Source organism: Pinus tabuliformis, chromosome 3_2, assembly GCF_031772625.1.
Source record: "Pinus tabuliformis cultivar Carrire ecotype Pingquan chromosome 3_2, CPIR1, whole genome shotgun sequence".
NCBI lineage: Eukaryota > Viridiplantae > Streptophyta > Pinopsida > Pinales > Pinaceae > Pinus > Pinus tabuliformis.
The window spans coordinates 1,027,297,534-1,027,316,536 of NC_142302.1; positions in this window are offsets into that span (position 1 = coordinate 1,027,297,534).

Consider the following 19,003-nt stretch of genomic DNA (forward strand, 5'->3'; position numbering starts at 1 on the left):
TTCATATTTATAGTTATTTCCTTTCTCTTATTTAAAAGAATGAGGGGTGATGATCCTATTTTCATGACACCAAACATACTTCTTGTGAGACTCTCACTCTTCCGAGCATACTAAATAGCTAGACAAATAAATCTTCTCCAAATTTGTGCCAACCAAGAGGCATGCTTTCACAACAATGCATTATGTTGTGCATTGTTTCAAGTGGAGAAACAAAACCTTCTCTCTGGACCTCTAGGAGGAGCCTCCTATTCTAATCAATATCCAATGCTCAAACCCTATATCAAGACTCCTTCCTCTCCTCCACCTGCATCATCCAAGAAACAATGGAACCATAATATGGTTACTCTACGGTAGTTGTCACCAAATTGTAACTACTTCTTTATGACATGGTAAAACACACATACACACATGTGTGTGTGTGTGTGTTTCATAATGTCAGGTGGATATGAACAATATTGATATTCCATCATTTTATAAAATCAACCATGAATAAAACTAGTGTCAAAATACGAAAAAATGAAATGAGGGTTTGAAAAAACATGTTGTTTCCAGAAAATTTGAAAACATTAAGCAGCTACTCACACATATAAATCGAATATTAGTTCACCAATGTATCACATGGTCAAATGTATAATGTCTGGCTTTGTTCCCCATAGTAGTAATGTATGTGTGCACATGATGAATGCATACAAGTTGAATACTGTAATATGTAAATGAAACATTGAATAATACAAGTACATGATACATTTCAAATGGACAAGGATGAAATAATTGGGGCTATGATTCCACAAGAGGGGAAAGAAAGGGGGGGTAGGGGGTTCAATGGGAGAAAGAAATATAATATTATTTGTTTATGAGCCTAAGTCCTTAAACCTTAGGATTAATAACTTTTTGTGTTTATACTTTCATAAGTTTTATGACCTTGGAATTGGTGGTTAATATAGATACATGGGCTTCCCATGAAAACACATGGTTTCTCCCATGCATGCAAATAGTATTCATGAATTTTGGGCATGCAAGGGGGAAATTTTAATCATTACCTGTATAGTTTATTAGACAAAGCTTCGATAGGATGGCTATGATAAAAATATGGAAAGATAATTCCATTAGGCCATAAATAGATTATGACCACATGTAAGGGAATTTTTGGTCAATATTGAGTAAAGTAGTGAGAATTGAGAATCTTTAGAGTTGTCAATAGTGGGATTTAATAATTGGTCTATGTTAGATCCCTATAGGGAAGTGGGATAACCCAAAGGACTATGTGGTAGAGAAGGAGATCACATTCATTTCGTTGTGCAAGCTAATGGGGAAACAAGGCCAACAGATTAAGATAGTTATAAGAGCTTATAAATTATGGAATTTTGGGAATTTGGGTTGTGTGTGGGAAGCTACAGTCAGCCATAGGTAGATTTCCTTTTTTGGAATCATAATCTTAGCTCAATAATGACATTGTTGTAAAGAGATAATAATGTCTTTACTCTATCAACTAGTGCCATAACATTTATGTTCTTGAGATATTAAATAATAACTCTAATGTCACTAGCCATTGATAAAAACATCTGAAGATCCTTTTGTCAAACCGCACTCCTGCTATATATCTATAATAAAAATTACCCTTTTCATTAATAGATATCCCATATTTTTACCAAATACCCTTTTTATACCCCCAAATACTTATAACCCCTGCCACCCTATCTAACATACCCCCACTCCCTAATACCTACAGTATATTGATTGTATTTCTCATAAATTTAAAATCCCTTTTATGAATGAACATGACAAGATATTGATCAATAAGGTGAATTCCCTTTGAGAGAGATCAAAGTGTAATGAAGAGCCTATGGTTTGGTGGAACATCCTTCATATACATATAGTTGGTGTTAAGTCCCCAAAAATTTAAATTATAATGATTTACCTGTGAATATGTTGAATCAATGGTGTTTATATTATAAACTATATTAGTTTCGATGTTGTTCAATTTTGAGTGTGTGTTAAGACTAAGTCTACAACTCTATATGATATTAATTATGTTAGCATAAGGCTACATTGCTATTATAGGATGCACTAATTAATTAATAGTATAATAGTGAGGAAAGGTTTTAAAGAGATAATTATGGGTGAAAATTTGTGGTTTCAATAAGTTCTCTATAACATCAATAGTTACATAGGGTATTAGGTATGTTACATTAAAACCTTCAAGGAGGGAAAAAATGGATGGCCCTAGCCAACATGGCCACTTTAAAAATATATTAATCCAAAAGGAAAAAAGTCTACCAAATATTTTCTCACAATCAATAACTTGAAAATGATCATACATGCTCTTTAAATAGAGGTCATACACCAATAAGCATGTTAAGCCACAGATAAGTATAGCCATTAGTACCAAGGAGAATATGAATTCTTGGATCGCTTTATTTATAAAACATATTGTAATCATTTGATTATGTAACTATAAATTCATACTAAGGAAACACACTAAAAAATAAAAAATTACTAAAAGAGACATTAGACAAAGTTGATTTGAACTAACTCCCAAGAGTCTAAATATCCTATCATCCTCCCTCAAGAACAACATAGGATAGGATTGAAATATTTGCAAGTGACACAATAAGAGAAGGAAGGAGGCATCAAAATCTATTCCCCCTTAATGTTAACTTCCTAAAGTCATAACATACATCAAATTTTGGAAAATTTCACTTGTAAAAGAGACTTTGTGAAAATGTCTAAAACTTGATTGTTTCCAATGGAAAAGGGAACTTCAAAAATGTGATCATAGATAATATTTCTAATGAAGTGCATGTTAGTCACAATGTGTTCAATTTGTTGATCTTGAACTAGATCATTGGTGAGCTTGATGGCATACTAATTATCACACTAGAGTATGGTCAAATGCTACTACTAGAATTCAAACTATGAAAGGATCTGTTGAAGCCACAAATCATCTTTATTGGCATTTACTACTACTCAATACTTTACTTATTAAAAAAATACTAAGGGTTTGTTTCTTACTACATGCATTAGTGCCACATATGAATTCAATATTAGAGATGTAACATGTAATATACTTTTTATAATCAAGGTCAATAGACCAATTGGAATAAGTGAACCCAAGCAACAAAGGACCCCACCTAAATTATAAGGTATCCTAAACCAAATTGTACCTCAGATATACCAAAGTATTATTTTTGTTTCTTTCTAATTGTTCTCATTGTTTGTTTTCATATACCAACAACCAAAAAAATATCAGGACAAGTATCAGTTAAATAGAAAAGCTATCAACTAACTAATGATACAAAGTGTCATGTACTAATATGGATATTGGGGACTAAAGATCCAAGAAGCTTGAATTCCGAGAGAGAAGGAGTAAACATACATATATGCAATCAAAATAATCACAAAAACATTAATAAAATGCAATAACTGAATACATCGCAAGGGAAAAATATGAAGAGAGAGAGAGATTGAGAATTGGAGAAGAAGAATTACATTAATAAGAACCATTTCATGCAATGAGGCTAATTTTAGACCTCTCCTTCTTGACCCTCACTATATTCTTATTACCTTCTTATATAGTTTCTTATTGACATATTTAATTTTAATTTTTACTTCATCAGTTACATATCTATCAAGTTCCCTTAATTTGCATAAAAATATTAGTTTATGCTTAATACTTATGAACCTAGATTATGACCAAATCATCCCTCCTCCCTTAGAAATGATGCTTCCCATCATTCAACCATGATAAAGGAAGAGGGAACCAATTAATTATAGCATTTTGTGAGCAAATGAAGAGAAGGGTTTTGTGTGGTTAACCCATAATCATGGGTTTGTGGATGACCCATAACCATCATGATTACAATGTACCAAGTGCCAATGAATACAAGGATTTTGTGTAGTTAACCCATAATCATGGGTTTGCTGATGGCCCATAACCGAGTTGGCCATGGAAATCTTGGAGAACGGTTTTGTTTAGTTTATCCATAACCATGGCTTTTTTTTTTTTTTTTACTCAGGAAATGGACCTCTTCTTGAAACTTTTTTGATAACCTTTTCTATATGTGGTGAAATCAAATTCCATCGAAGACCCATGTGAAGTATTGAAGAGGAATTTCCATTGATATAATATACTTGTGTTGTAATGATATTGATGAGCCTCATAAATGGGTAATTATATGGGCTAATTTTACCTCCTAACCTAGTCAAATCAACCATTCTCTTAGCTTATTGTATGATTTTTTTATTATATTTATGCTTATAGAGTGAGTTGAGTTAGTTATGATGCCATGTGGTCTAATATGTGTTTAATGTAGATTATTGATGAATTTTGAGGTCAAAGTCAAGGATCCAGTGGACAAATGGTAGCAATAACTCGAAGTGGACAAAGGAGAGGACTTATAGGAGGGAATCCCCCTCATTTATTACTCCTCACTTCGAATTCCCCTTCATTCAGCTCAGAGTACAAGCAGCCGAATCATGCACTAGAAGGCAGTCGAGCAAGTGGAGGATGACTGATGATTATCTCGAGTTTTGGGAGCCAAGCCTCCTTGATTTTAAGGAAGCTGTTGGTAGCTTCATTTGTATAAGTAGAGAGGCCTAGGGCCTCACTAGGGTCAGATTTTTGTTGTACTTTTTCTTATGTAAACTCTACTCAACTTCGAGCTTATTATTTTGACAGTTCCATGTAATCTTGTTATTGTTTTGGAAATAAAGATGGAATCCTTTTTGAGTTAGCACTGAGTTACCTCAGACGGATGAAGCTCTTGGGTTAGGGCCTAATACAAGTAGCCAAGCTCCTCTTTACTTGTATTTGTATGTGTTATTTCAGTTTGTAGATTAGGTTGTTGTTAGATGTATTTCTTTTATGGTTAAGAATAGGTTGTTTTTGATGATTCAGTAGTTTGCTTCCATTTGTGCTTTCTATAGCAAGTTAAGCAGTGATAAAGAGAATATTCAAAAGGCTAGCAATAGTGCCTTGGCATCTCTTCCTCACTTTGGGACCATGATTTGAGGCAAAGACCCTCTTGCTGCCCCAAAAACACGTATTTTCCTCATTCATAGGACTTCTAGTGTTTGCAACTTTTTAGTGGTTAATAGTCTAGTTTTCTTTGCTTCATAACTTCTTCATCATGCTCACTTCTTTATTTACAACAGTCTTCTTTCATGCTTTCCTTTCTTGCAGCATTTCTCAGCATTTCCTTTCATAGATCATAGTTTAGACTAGTTTGATGCAAAACTCTGTTTTCCTAGATGCACTTATTTCATTGCTTGCTTGATCTTATCGATTGACTGTCAGTTTTTTATGCAGTAGATATCTTCTAGCAGCAGGCCAGCCTATTATCCATCCCATCCTCCATCTGATCCATGCCCTACAGGTCACCCAAGTCTCCCCTCAATTCTGCCTTAGTTTCCTGCATTTTCCATAGAATTTCTTCCTCTCTCCTTGAGCAAATCCAATCATCCTTCTCTCTCCTAATGATTCTTGGTAGACCCTAGGTGCCCTAACACTTCATTCCAACCCTCGTCCACCTTTTCCACCCACTTTCACACCCTCAAAACAGCCAAAATTTCTCTCAGCCTCCTCCTGTAGGCCTCCTGTAGAACGTTGTTTTTCCTCCTGTAGATTTCTTGTGTCCTCCTGTAGATTTTCCTGTAGGATTTCTTTTGAAGGCGAGTGTGGGAAAAGCCTCCAAAAGTCCACCTGAGACCTCCTAGGACCCAACCACACCATCCTACATCCTCTCAAATCCAAAAAACACCCTCCAACGCCACCTATTCGCTTCCACATTCACAAACAATAAATTACATACATGCAAATTCACATAAAAATACATAAAACCCAAAAATATGTTTTTTGCTCATTTGCTTCCAGAAATAGCTTAGTTAGATGTTGTTTAATTCTTTGAATAGATAATGGCAAGTCCTTTCATGGTTTTCCTTGTGCTTTCTACAAAAGTAGGATTAGTTGGTTAATTAGGATTTACTTGGTTTACTTTACATTTCAGTCTTTCTCCTTTCTGCAGTTAGAGTAGTGTTAGCCTCCTGTTGCAACATGGTATCATCTTTCATGATTGACATTTTTACATGCCAAATATGTCATACTTTGCAAGCTGCAGTGTTCCATATTTCCAGAAGAGACCAAAGAAGAAGCCATGAAGTGTGCTGATCCAAATGCCACTGCTGCATTCCATTTTGATGAGTTGTTCCAATTTTGAAGAATTTCTTAAAGGGAGGTCCAAACAGTCTAATCCTGGTCTCCCTAGGTTTCAATTTCCTGTTGTAGAATATAGAGAATGATATCTTTCCAAACAGTCTAAGCTTGGCAGATTTGTAGATAGGTAGAGAAACTAAGGGACCCAACTGTTTAATCTCGGCCCTGTCAGAAATAAGTGTAGATTTAGATAGCAAAAAAAAAAAAAGGGAAAATTTGAAAACATGGGTCTGCAAGTCTAAGTGCACCCAAAACAAAAAGAAGAAAAAATATTAGGACAGTAGGCTGGGTAGGTAGCTGTTTGGTGGCAGAATGATAATTGATGATCAATTTTGTATCTCACAATGTCTTATCCTTTCAGATCATAGTTATCAGGCAGTTTTGCATTCAAAGGAGGTACTCAAGCTAGAACTCACTAACCTCCCCTTCTTCTCATCTCCCCCAAGTCACTTACTAACATTCCCCAAGGGGTCAAGGTCTGCTTGAGCCTCTCAGTTTCATCATTTCCATGACATTCGCCTTGGTGAGGATCTACTTCACTCAAGGACTGCTCACTCATCATCTGTGAGCCTTCTTTTCCCCAACAAAGCCTAAGGTCTCATACCTTAGCGCCCTCTTTTCATCTCCATATTAACTATTAACTTTATAATATAACTCCCTAACAATTTTCCCCTTCCCCTATTAAAATCATGTATATAAAACTCCCCTATGTAAATACCCCTCCCTGGCAATATAGCCATATTTCCTATAAGTCCGGGAAATCACAGTCCATCTGGGGCTGTCTTTAGCCCATTCGAGTCATTAAGGAGCTAGTCTGACATCAGGTCAGCTAGTAACCGCTTCCCTAGCTCTAAAACCCTCAAAAACCTTCAAAAAACCCATTTTTTCACCTTTTGCCCAAGTTCTGTGCATAAAACACTAATCCCTCTTGGCAAAAACCCATATTTTGCCCCTATCCCTAAAACCCAAGTGTAAATATGCCAACCCGCGCTCATAATATTTATACAACACGCAAATCCCGACATTCCCTATGTTAAACCCACCGCCGCGATATATTAAAAGGGGAATATTCCCGTGAATATCCCCACCCACTAACCCGCCGTCGCCACCCATCTACCGACAGCCGTTAGATCTGGCCCGCCACAGATCTATGGTGGGCGGGCTTTTCTATATGCAACACGCCCGGGCTTTAGCGTCCGGGAGTTCGGCGGTTTTGTCGTCGTACTCCCGCCACGCGTCAAGCGTTGGACTGTGGCGGAGCCCCCTCCCCCGAGACCGCCTTTGCCCATAAGCGGTGCGCCACAAAACCGCTTACCACCCGTGACGTCATACCCCACGTCACCCCCTGCACAGTCCCTGCTTACGTCACCCCTTTGTCCAGTCACCCGATGAGTCACCTGCCTGCGTGGCCTCCTGCCACGTGTCCCTGCCACCGTACCTGCCACGTCATCGTCCGTACGTGATGACGTCATGCTGATGTCATCCTGCCACGTCACCCTGCTGACATCATGCTGATGTCACCCGCCGTACAATGTCACATCATGCTGATGTCATGCTGACGTCATCAGCACTTTTTGGGCGCAAAGGCGCGAAAGTCGCACTTCGGAGCCCCGGAATATAATTTTGAGGCAGTTTTTTATGAGCGATTTGCACCTCATCGCAGGATTTTTTAGGCCGAAATGGAGAATCTTCAAGGAATCTTTAGGGAATCTTCTCATCATGCGGCCCCAGGAAGCCCGAAATGGCGCAAAAATAATCCGTTTTCTTCACAGAGCATACCAAAAGGAGTAGAAGACAATTCCAGATGATACAGAGGCCGAAATGCGGCCATTTACTGCTGATTAGACCCGCAGCACATCAGATCACCCGTCCAGATTTTGTCAAAGAGTATCAGTGGAAGAAAAGACGCCAAAGAGTATCAACAAAGATTTGTTTAGGGGCTCGAAGCACCTGAACATTGATGAAGCCCCCAGAAAGTCAAATTAATAAGCATCAGCCCATCCTTGCCTTCAAATCACCATTAAGGCATTAAAAGCACCAGGACAGCAAGGAAGCAGAAACCCATGCATATTTATTTCAGAAGACATTGCACCAAGGCACCCAGGACTACATCATTTATTCATTTTCTTTTTACGGCTGCCCCCAGGGCAGCCTGAGAGTGTTCATGCATTTATTTCAGATAGGAGTAGGTCAATAAATTATTTTTTATGACCTAATTAGGTCAAGATGTAATAAAAGCAGTAGATAGAAAGTTTTGCCCTATATATACCACCCTCTGTATAGTTTTAAGGGTTGGTAAATTGGTAACTCTTCACTAGAGACTCGCTATGTATACCTGAAATTTTTCTGTAATCAAAGATTGTCGAAAGTTTGGAGAGCAAACTGTCTGTTGTTGATAAATGCTTTGGAGACTGAAGATGGAATTCTTGTGCTGCAGCCTGAAGCAATAAGTGCCTCTTATCTCTGTTTATGTGTTTGCCATTATCTAAATAGCAGGAAAAAAGAATAGCCTAGAATTAGTTTAAATACTCCCTATGCTCAATTTCTGTTGTTTCTTGATGTTTTTCCTCTGAATGAATTGGTTATGAATATTGAATTCCTTCTGGCTCATGTTTACCCCAATTCACCTGTGTTGGACAATTATCTAGGGATTCTTAACTGCCCTTAGGTAGCACCCTGTTACTTTCTCTGCTAATCTATTGGAGAGATTCTTAACTGCCTCTCTTTCTTTAGCATTCATTTCATCCTTTAAACCTGAAAATTGCTTCAAGCTCAGCTATCTTGCTCCATGTTCCCTCACTGTTATTAAGGAAACACACCAGCAGTTCCCCTCCTCGACTCCACGCCCAATGGTTTGAAACATTCAGACTATACTCTGCCTCTCTACCTGAAAGTGTCAATTTTCCCACCAAAACAAAACAAAAAACCCTCTGGACCCAAGACCTAGCCTAAAATCCTTTCAAACAAAGCTAAATCTAAAAGAGAGAGCCCTCTCTGATTGCAGGTTGGCTAGAACCTGCAATCCAAAGTTGGTTTGTGGTTACCTCGGCCGTATCCCTTTCTTAACCTTCAGGGACAACCTGAGTGATAACATAATGGCGACTCCACTAGGGAATTTCCTCAGTTAATTTTACAAAGTTTCACGAAGAAGGTTAAAATCCCCTGCAGAAATCGATTTTCTAATTGTTGTATATTTCCTAAAACTACAGATGAAGCCTGGATGTCAGCCAGGAAGCCTTTGAAACTGTTTTTGTTTTACATTAACAGGTCTAGATAAAAGCTGCTTCAGTCAATCTTCATGCTAGTTTTAAGATATACATAGCCATTCCAAAATCTTATCTGGCCCTTGTGAATACAAAAAAATATTCCAAAAAAATAAATAAAATAAAAAAGAAAAAACAAGCGCGGAAGCTGGCTCCCAAGAAAAGTTCACGATATACAAGGTCAAACCCAGACCCAGATCCTCCAGCTGTTTTTGAAAACCCTAACATAATCCCTAAAATCCTTAGGAAGCAACAAAGACAGGAAAATTTTGTTGATAAAACCCCTGAAATAGCTTACCCTAGCTCTGTTCCAACCCCTGTCAAGGTTTTATTCTGGTCTACCCCTGCTTCCCCTTGTTCGTCATCCACGTCTCATAGCACTCCTTCCACACCTTCATTCACTGCACATATTCCCATTACCACTACTGCTATCCTTGTTACCACTGTTGTTCCATTCATCCCTGTTGTTCCACTTATACCGGCCAATATGGCTAATAGATATGCACCCCTGCAACTACTTGCTAACGCTGCGGCTTTACCCCAAGATTACCAATCGAAAATCTCATATTTTGATTCCACTGGTCCTTTCACATCCATTCAGCATGCCAAAAAGATGCAAGACTATTTTGAGAACTACGAAATAGATGATGACAGTGTGAGAATGAGAATTTTTGTTCAGAGTCTAACAAGTGATGTGAGAACTTGGTTCAGATTACTCGCTGCAAATTCCATAACCACTCCTGATGAGCTTTACCTATCCTTTACCAACAGATGGGAGAAAAAGAAAGATCCCTTGCACATACTAGCTGAATATGATACAATTAAACAAGGTCCTCAAGAGACCGTTTTAGCATACTGTGCAAGATTCAACAATGTATATAATGTGATACCACAGAACTTAAGGCCTCCACCCGACCTTGCCTTATACAAATTTCCTGATGGTTTTGACTCTGATATGGCATATTAGTTGAAAGAAAGAGCTCCTGAAACCCTTGAAGACGCGCAAAAGGTTGCTGTCACGGTGGAAGCCAACTTAATTGCCAAAAGAAATAGAGCCCGAATGGAAAGGAGAACCACCTTTAAGGAAGAACCCTCAGCCTTCGACCAGAAGCTTGATGTTATCATCAATGGCCTACAAAGACTAGGAGAGAGGGTAGAAAATGTGGAGAGAAAGGCATCATGGGAAGGACAGCAGTCTAATCCCATAAGAAACCCAAATTTCAGAAAAACGCAGAACACAAATGCTGGTAGGTCTAACCAAGACCATGATATAAGACCCCCTTTTCAAGATAACTATGTAGAAGGATCTACTTCTAGTCAACCCATAGAAGACGATCATATGAATTTAATGGATCTAAAGGGTGAACATCAAACTTTCCTGACACAAGAAGACCAAAATGAGCATGACTGCAATCAATTTCAGACTAAATCTGGTGAGTCTTTTGATTTTAAACAAGGTTATGATACTACTGTGTATGAAGTACACAAACAGTATAAGCTCAGAACTAGGACCATTGACATCTCTGAGCCTAGCAAGACAAAGGAAAGTAAACAGCCCAACAAGATTAAAAACAAAGCTGTTGTAACGGAACCAGCTGATATGACTGTCCCAAACCCACATCAAGTAACTGTAGAAGATATAACAGAAATACAACCTTCCAAAGATCAGCCTTTGCCTCCTCCTTTCTCAAAATAAAATTCAAACAGCGTCCCAAAAAGTACTTCTGAAGTTCCCAAACCGCAAGCAAAAACTTCCCATAGCACTGATAAACAAGAGCAAGTCGCTGAAAATTCAAATGAAAAGGAAAAAACTGCCAATGCCAATACTAAGACTCCATTGGAGAAGCCTTTTAGTTTAGAAACAGAGATTGGAAAACTCAAGATAGCCATTCCTCTTTCAGAATTGGCTAAACACGATGTATATAGGCAACAGATTCAAAGGTCACTTCAACTCCCAGAAAACAAAGATGATGTAAATGTTTTGGATGATTCCCCTGAACTACTGTTTGGACCAGAAGTTAATGGAAAGTCAACACAAGGACCTGTCCCACCCTTTTATGTCAATCTGCATATACATGACAAAGTTTTACACAACGCTATGTTTGACTCAGGGGCATCGCACAATATTATGCCCAAAGCAGTTATGGAAAAACTGAATCTCGACATCACGAGACCTTACAAAGATTTATACTCATTTGACTCAAGTCAAGTGAAGTGTTTAGGCCTCATTAAAGATCTACGTGTCTCCTTAGTCCAATATCCCAACAAGACCATCCTCATGGATGTAGTAGTGGCTGACATCCCACCAAAGTATCGTATGCTCCTCTCGAGATCACGGGGAGCAAAGCTCCAAGGATCCCTTCAATTAGACCTTTCCTACGCTACCATTTCAGTCTTTGGGCAATCAAAGTGATTGCATATAGAAACGCTGATGAAATATGTATTAAGTAGTGAAAGCAAGCCTGAAAATTTTCCCATTTATTCAATTCATTCCGATATGGATTCTTTCATCTTATTCAGTGATGATTCAAATCTGCCTACTAATAACGAGCATTTGGCTCTAGAACACCAAGTGCACATCAATGAATAAACGGTTGCCCATAATAGAGAAATTGTCAAAACAGTAAATGCAACCAGCATGTTACAAGAACCTCCCCAAACAGAAATTTTAAATCTGCCCAACCCTGATTCGGATAACACTCCTAGCATTGTCAACAAGCAAGAAATCACATGGTTCTTAGAGTTTGATGGTTCTGTCAACAAGTTAGGAGCAGGGGCAGGTGTCTGGATTCACAATACACATGATAATCATGCAGAAGGACATGCCTATAGACTTAATTTCAAATGCACAAATAACATGGCAGAGTATGAGGCTCTGTTGCTAGGCCTTAAACTGCTGAAAACTCTAGGTGCTGTAAAAGTGTCTATCTTAGGTGACTCTGATCTAGTTATACAACAGATAAAAGGTAATTTTGTTACCAATGACAACCGAATGAGAGCCTACAGAACTGTTGCTACTAACATACTCCAGGCATTCATTGAATTCAAGCTTGACAAGATTTCCAGAAATCACAACATTCGTGCACACAGCCTAGCCACCTTCGCGAGTACATGCAAGCTCCCTTTTGACCCGAATCATCACTTCACTGCCGAAATAAAACATAGGCCCACCGTCCCAAATAATGTCAGAGATTGGCAAGTATTCGAGAATGATGCCCAGATAAATAATTTCCTTACCCTCAAGCATGAATTTTCAAATATTCACATTGACATGGATGCCATGACAGATTCTGAACAGCAGAGAAATGAAAGTCAGCAAGTTCTAACCGCTGCAACAGCCAAACAGATTCTGAAGCCAACCATTTTTTACAATGAAAACATTGAACAACTGAAGCAAACACAGGCAGAAGAAGTAGATAGAACAGAGGCAGAGGTCATTGACTTGAAAGATAATTTTTTGCCTGCTGGACTAACTCTGCTAGAAGACATGTTTGACTCTAATGACGTTCCCAGAAAACCAAAACTGCAACCAATAAACACGGAAATCGAAGAACACAACATTGGGACACCAGAGAACCCAAAAATGATCAAACTGTCCAAAAATTTGCCACTTGATCAAAAGCCCAAGTACATTGACTTATTTAAAGAATTTCAAGATGTATTTGCTTGGAGCTATGAGGATTTGAAATCCTATGATACATCAGTGATTCAGCACACGATCCCATTGAAGCCCAATCAGAAGCCCTTCAAACAGAAATTGACAAGAATCAACCCTGTGCTGCTTCCCCCGATTGAAAAAGAAGTAAAAAGGATGTGGGAAGGAGGAATTATAGCCCCTATCAGATTCTCCGAGTGGGTGTCCAACCTAGTGCCTACAAGAGAAAAGACAGGCGAAATCAGACTTTGTGTAGATCTCAGAAATTTAAATCAAGTCTCCTTAAAAGACCATTATCCCCTACCCAAAATGGACCACATATTGCAGAGAGTAGTGGGAGCATCTAGAATTTCCCTGCTAGATGGTTTTTCAGGTTTTAACCAAATACTTGTTCACCCAGACGACCAAAACAAAACTGCCTTTACCACACCCTGGGGAACATTTAAATATGTAAAGATGCCATTTGGACTTAAAAACGCTGGTGCTACCTTTCAACGAGAAATGGACATTGCATTCGCCAAAGAATTACATGACTTCCTAGTTGTGTACCTTGATGATTTAACCCCATTTTCCAAATCTGATGAAGAACATCTCAAGCATCTCAGACAAATTTTCATGACATGCAGGAAATATGGCATTTCCCTGAATCTAAAGAAATCTTTATTTGGCCTAGAAGAAGGAAAATTACTTGGCCACATTATATCAAAGGATGGGATCAGAATTGATCCTGAAAGAATACAGGCCATCCTCCAAATTCCACATCCGAGAAACATAAAAGAGCTACAAGCATTCCTTGGGAAAATTAACTTTTTGAGAAGATTTATTCCAAATTTAGCTGAAGTAATAAGACTGTTAAGCAACATGCTAAAGAAGGATGCCAAGGTAAGATGGTCCCTTGAGGCCAAGCAGGCATTCGAGAGTATCAAAACTGCATTAACCCAAACTCATGTTCTAACCAGTCCACAGTTTGACAAGGATTTTATCATATTTTCATTCGCATCAGACCACACAATCGCTGCTGTCCTGTTGCAAAAGGATGAGCAGGGAGCTGAAAAGCCAATTGCTTTTTTCAGCTGAGCCTTAAGAGACGCCCCTCTGAAGTACCCAATAATGGAAAAGCAGGCCTATGCACTTGTTAAGGCCATCAAGGATTTCAGAGTGTACATTTTATATTCACACATGACTGCCTATGTCCCACATGCTGCTGTTAAAGATATATTGACTCAAGACGGATTAGAAGGCAAAAGAGGTAAGTGGATTGCAAGTATCCTCGAATATGACATTGAAATAAAACCAACCAAGCTGATAAAGGGACAAGGTTTAGCCAAGCTGATGTCCAAAACAAATTTTCAGGCCTTAGACATTAACCCGCTGGACAATGAACCAGAGCTGGCGACTCCACAGATCAGTGAAATATTTCTGCAATGCCCCTGGTACACTGATATTTGCTTTGTATTGTTAAACCTGTGTGCTCCCCCAGGATTGTCCAGAACAAAGAAAAGATTTTTAAAAATGAAGGCTTTGAGATTTTGTGTTATAGATGGTGCTTTATTTTGGAGAAATCATGAAGGTATATTGCTTAATTGTTTAACCATGAATGAAACTAACAATGTCATGAAAGAATTCCATGCAGGTGATTGTGGAGGACATCTCTACTAGAAGTCCACAGCAGACAAAATCCTGAGGGCTGGTTTCTACTGGCCCACTCTTTTTGCAGATATAAAAAAGTTTTCCACGACATGTCACAAGTGCCAAATTTTTGAAGGCAAGAGAAAATTGTTGCCCCTGCCCCTTAAACCCATCTCCACCGAAAAACCTTTTCAACAATGGGGTCTTGACTTCATTGGAGAAATCCATCCCTCTTCCTCAGGCCAGCACAAATGGATCCTAACAGCCACCGATTATTTCACCAAGTGGGTTGAAGCCATTCCCTGTAGACAAGCCAATGATACCATCATTATCCAATTCCTTGAATGCAACATCCTTTCCAGATTTGGCTGCCCTGAGAAAATCATCACTGACAATGCCGCTGCCTTTAAGTCCAAAAAGATGATCAGTTTTTGTCATAAGTTTCATATCACCCTGGGCCACTCCACAGCTTATTACCCTCAAGGTAATGGATTGGCTGAATCATCTAACAAGAGCCTCATCAACATCATAAAGAAAATGCTAGAAGAAAACAAGAAAAACTGGCACAAAAAGCTGGTGAACGCCCTATGGGCAGACAGACTTTCAAGCAAAAGATCAATTGGAATGAGCCCTTATGAGCTGGTATATGGCATGGAGGCTAGATTTCCTTCATCCCTGGGCATTCCTACTATCAAGCTATTACAGGAAATTCAGGCTGAACCAAATGACATTCAAAGAAGAATTAATCAGACAATTCACCTTCAACAAACCAGAGAACAAGTCTATGACAGAGCACAAATCTTACAAGAAAAACTCAAAAAGATGTTTGATAAGAGAGCTAAAGCTGAAGATTTCAGTATTGGTGACAAAGTTTTGAAGTGGGACTCAAGAAGAGAAGACAAGGGCAAACATGCCAAGTTTGACTTTCTATGGAAGGGTCCATTTGTTATTTCTATTGTGCAAGGAAACAACACCTATTTCCTCAGATCTATGGAGGACAGCATTGTTGAAGAAGGCCCTGTGAATGGCAGGATGTTGAAACACTATCACGATCCTTGTTGTTGAAATAATGCAAGTTCTGTAAATATCTTTGTACAATATTATTTGTATATATCAGCACTCAGTTTAAATTTTTGTAAACAGGCCGTTTGTTAAGGAATAGCAGTAAATTTGGAAAGGATGCAGCCGATGCAAATTCTTCAATCTCAAAAGCATCAAAACAGAGCAAGAACTTTCAGTTTATATATCAGCATAGTTGCTCAAGCATTGTACATAAAGATCAAGCGCGCAGAAGAAAGCAGGCGCTGCTGTACAGCTCACAGAAAGCTATGTTGAGGAGGAGTTGGTCATAGTTCAAAGTTTCATATCTAAAACAGCCAGAACAAAGAAGAAATTCACAGTAAACAGCAACAAACAGAAGATCAAGGCAGTCTGACCTGCTGTTCTTGACTTTTCACAAGGAAAAGTCATCCCCAAGTGGAGCCACTGTTAGCCTCCTATTGCAACAGGGTATCATCTTTCATGATTGACATTTTTACATGCCAAATATGTCATACTTTGCAAGCTGCAGTGTTCCATATTTCCAGAAGAGACCAAATAAGAAGCCATGAAGTGTGCTGATCCGAATGCCACTGCTGCATTCCATTTTGATGAGTTGTTCCAATTTTGAAGAATTTCTTAAAGGGAGGTCCAAACAGTCTAATCCTGGTCTCCCTAGGTTTCAATTTCCTGTTGTAGAATATAGAGAATGATATCTATCCAAACAGTCTAAGCTTGGCAGATTTGTAGATAGGTAGAGAAACTAAGGGACCCAACTGTTTAATCTGGGCCCTGGTAGAAATAAGTGTAGATTTAGATAGAAAAAAAAAAAAAAAAAAGGGAAAATTTGCAAACATGGGTCTGCAAGTCTAAGTGCACCCAAAACAAAAAGAAGAAAAAATGTTAGGACAGTAGGCTGGGTAGGTAGCTGTTTGGTGGCAGAATGATAATTGATGATCAATTTTGTATCTCACAATGTCTTATCCTTTCAGATCATAGTTATCAGGCAGTTTTGCATTCAAAGGAGGTACTCAAGCTAGAACTCACTAACCTCCCCTTCTTCTCATCTCCCCCAAGTCACTTACTAACATTCCCCAAGGGGTCAAGGTCTGCTTGAGCCTCTCAGTTTCATCATTTCCATGACATTCGCCTTGGTGAGGATCTGCTTCACTCAAGGACTGCTCACTCATCATCTGTGAGCCTTCTTTTCCCCAAAAAAGCCTAAGGTCTCATACCTTAGCGCCCTCTTTTCATCTCCATATTAACTATTAACTTTATTATATAACTCCCTAACAATTTTCCCCTTCCCCTATTAAAATCATGTATATAAAACTCCCCTATGTAAATACCCCTCCTTGGCAATATAGCCATATTTCCTATAAGTCCGGGAAATCACAGTCCATCTAGGGCTGTCTTTAGCCCATCCGAGTCATTAAGGAGCTAGTCTGACATCAGGTCAGCTAGTAACTGCTTCCCTAGCTCTAAAACCCTCAAAAACCTTCAAAAAACCCATTTTTTCACCTTTTGCCCAAGTTCTATGCATAAAACACTAATCCCACTTGGAAAAAACCCATATTTCGCCCCTATCCCTAAAACCCAAGTGTAAATATGCCAACCCGCGCTCATAATATTCATACAACACGCAAATCCCGCCATTCCCTATGTTTAAACCCACCGCCGCGATATATTAAAAGGGGAATATTCCTATGAATATCCCCACCCACTAACCCGTCGTCGCCACCCATCTACCGCCAGCCATTAGATCTGGCCCGCCACAGATCTACGGTGGGCGGGCTTTTCTATATGCAACACGCCCGGGCTTTAGCGTCCGGGAGTTCGGCGGTTTTGCCGTCGTACTCCAGCCACGCGTCAAGCGTTGGACTGTGGCGGAGCCCCCTCCCCCGAGATTGCCTTTGCCCATAAGCGGTGCGGCACAAAACCGCTTACCACCCGTGACCTCATACCCCACGTCACCCCCTGCACAGTCCCTGCTTACGTCACCCCTTTCTCCAGTCACCCGATGAGTCACCTGCCTGCGTGGCCTCCTCCCACGTCACTGCCACGTGTCCCTACCACCGTACTTGCCACGTCATCGTTCGTACGTGATGACTTCATGCTGACGTCATCCCGCCACATCACCCTGCTGACGTCATGCTGACATCACCCGTCGTACAATGTCACATCATGCTGACGTCATCAGCACTTTTTGGGTGCAAAGGCACGAAAGTCGCACTTCGGAGCCCCGGAATCCAATTCTGAGGCAGTTTTTGATGAGCGATTTTAGCAAATCACTCATCGCAGGATTTTTTAGGCCGAAATGGAGAATCTTTAGGGAATCTTCAGGGAATCTTTAGGGAATCTTCTCATCATGCGGCCCCAGGAAGCCCGAAAAGGCGCAAAAATAATCCGTTTTCTTCACAGAGCATACCAAAAGGAGCAGAAGAAAATTCCAGATGATACAGAGGCCAAAATGCGGCCATTTACTGGTGATTAGACCTGCAGCACATCAGATCAGCCGTCCAGATTTTGTCAAAGAGTATCAGTGGAAGAAAAGACGCCAAAGAGTATCAACAAAGATTTGTTTAGGGGCTCGAAGCACCTGAACATTGATGAAGCCCCCAGAAATTCAAATCAATAAGCATCAGCCCATCCTTGCCTTCAAATCACCATTAAGGCATTCAAAGCACCAGGACAGCAAGGAAGCAGAAACCCATGCATATTTATTTCAAAAGACATTGCACCAAGGCACCTAGGACTACATCATTTATTCATTTTCTTTTTACGGACGCCCCAAGCGCAGCCTGAGAGTGTTCATGCATTTATTTCAGATAGGAGTAGGTCAATAAATTATCTTTTATGACCTGATTAGGTCAAGATGTAATAAAAGCAGTAGATAGAAAGTTTTGCCCTATATATACCACCCTCTGTATAGTTTTAAGGGTTGGTAAATTGATAACTCTTCACTAGAGACTCGCTGTGTATACCTGAAATTTTTCTGTAATCAAAGATTGCCGAAAGCTTGGAGAGAGAATTGTCTGTTGTTGATAAATGCTTTGGAGACTGAAGATGGAATTCTTGTGCTGCGGCCTGAAGCAATAAGTGCCTCTTATCTCTGTTTATGTGTTTGCCATTATCTAAATAGCAGGAAAAAAGAATAGCCTAGAATTAGTTTAAATACTCTCTATGCTCAATTTCTGCTGTTTCTTG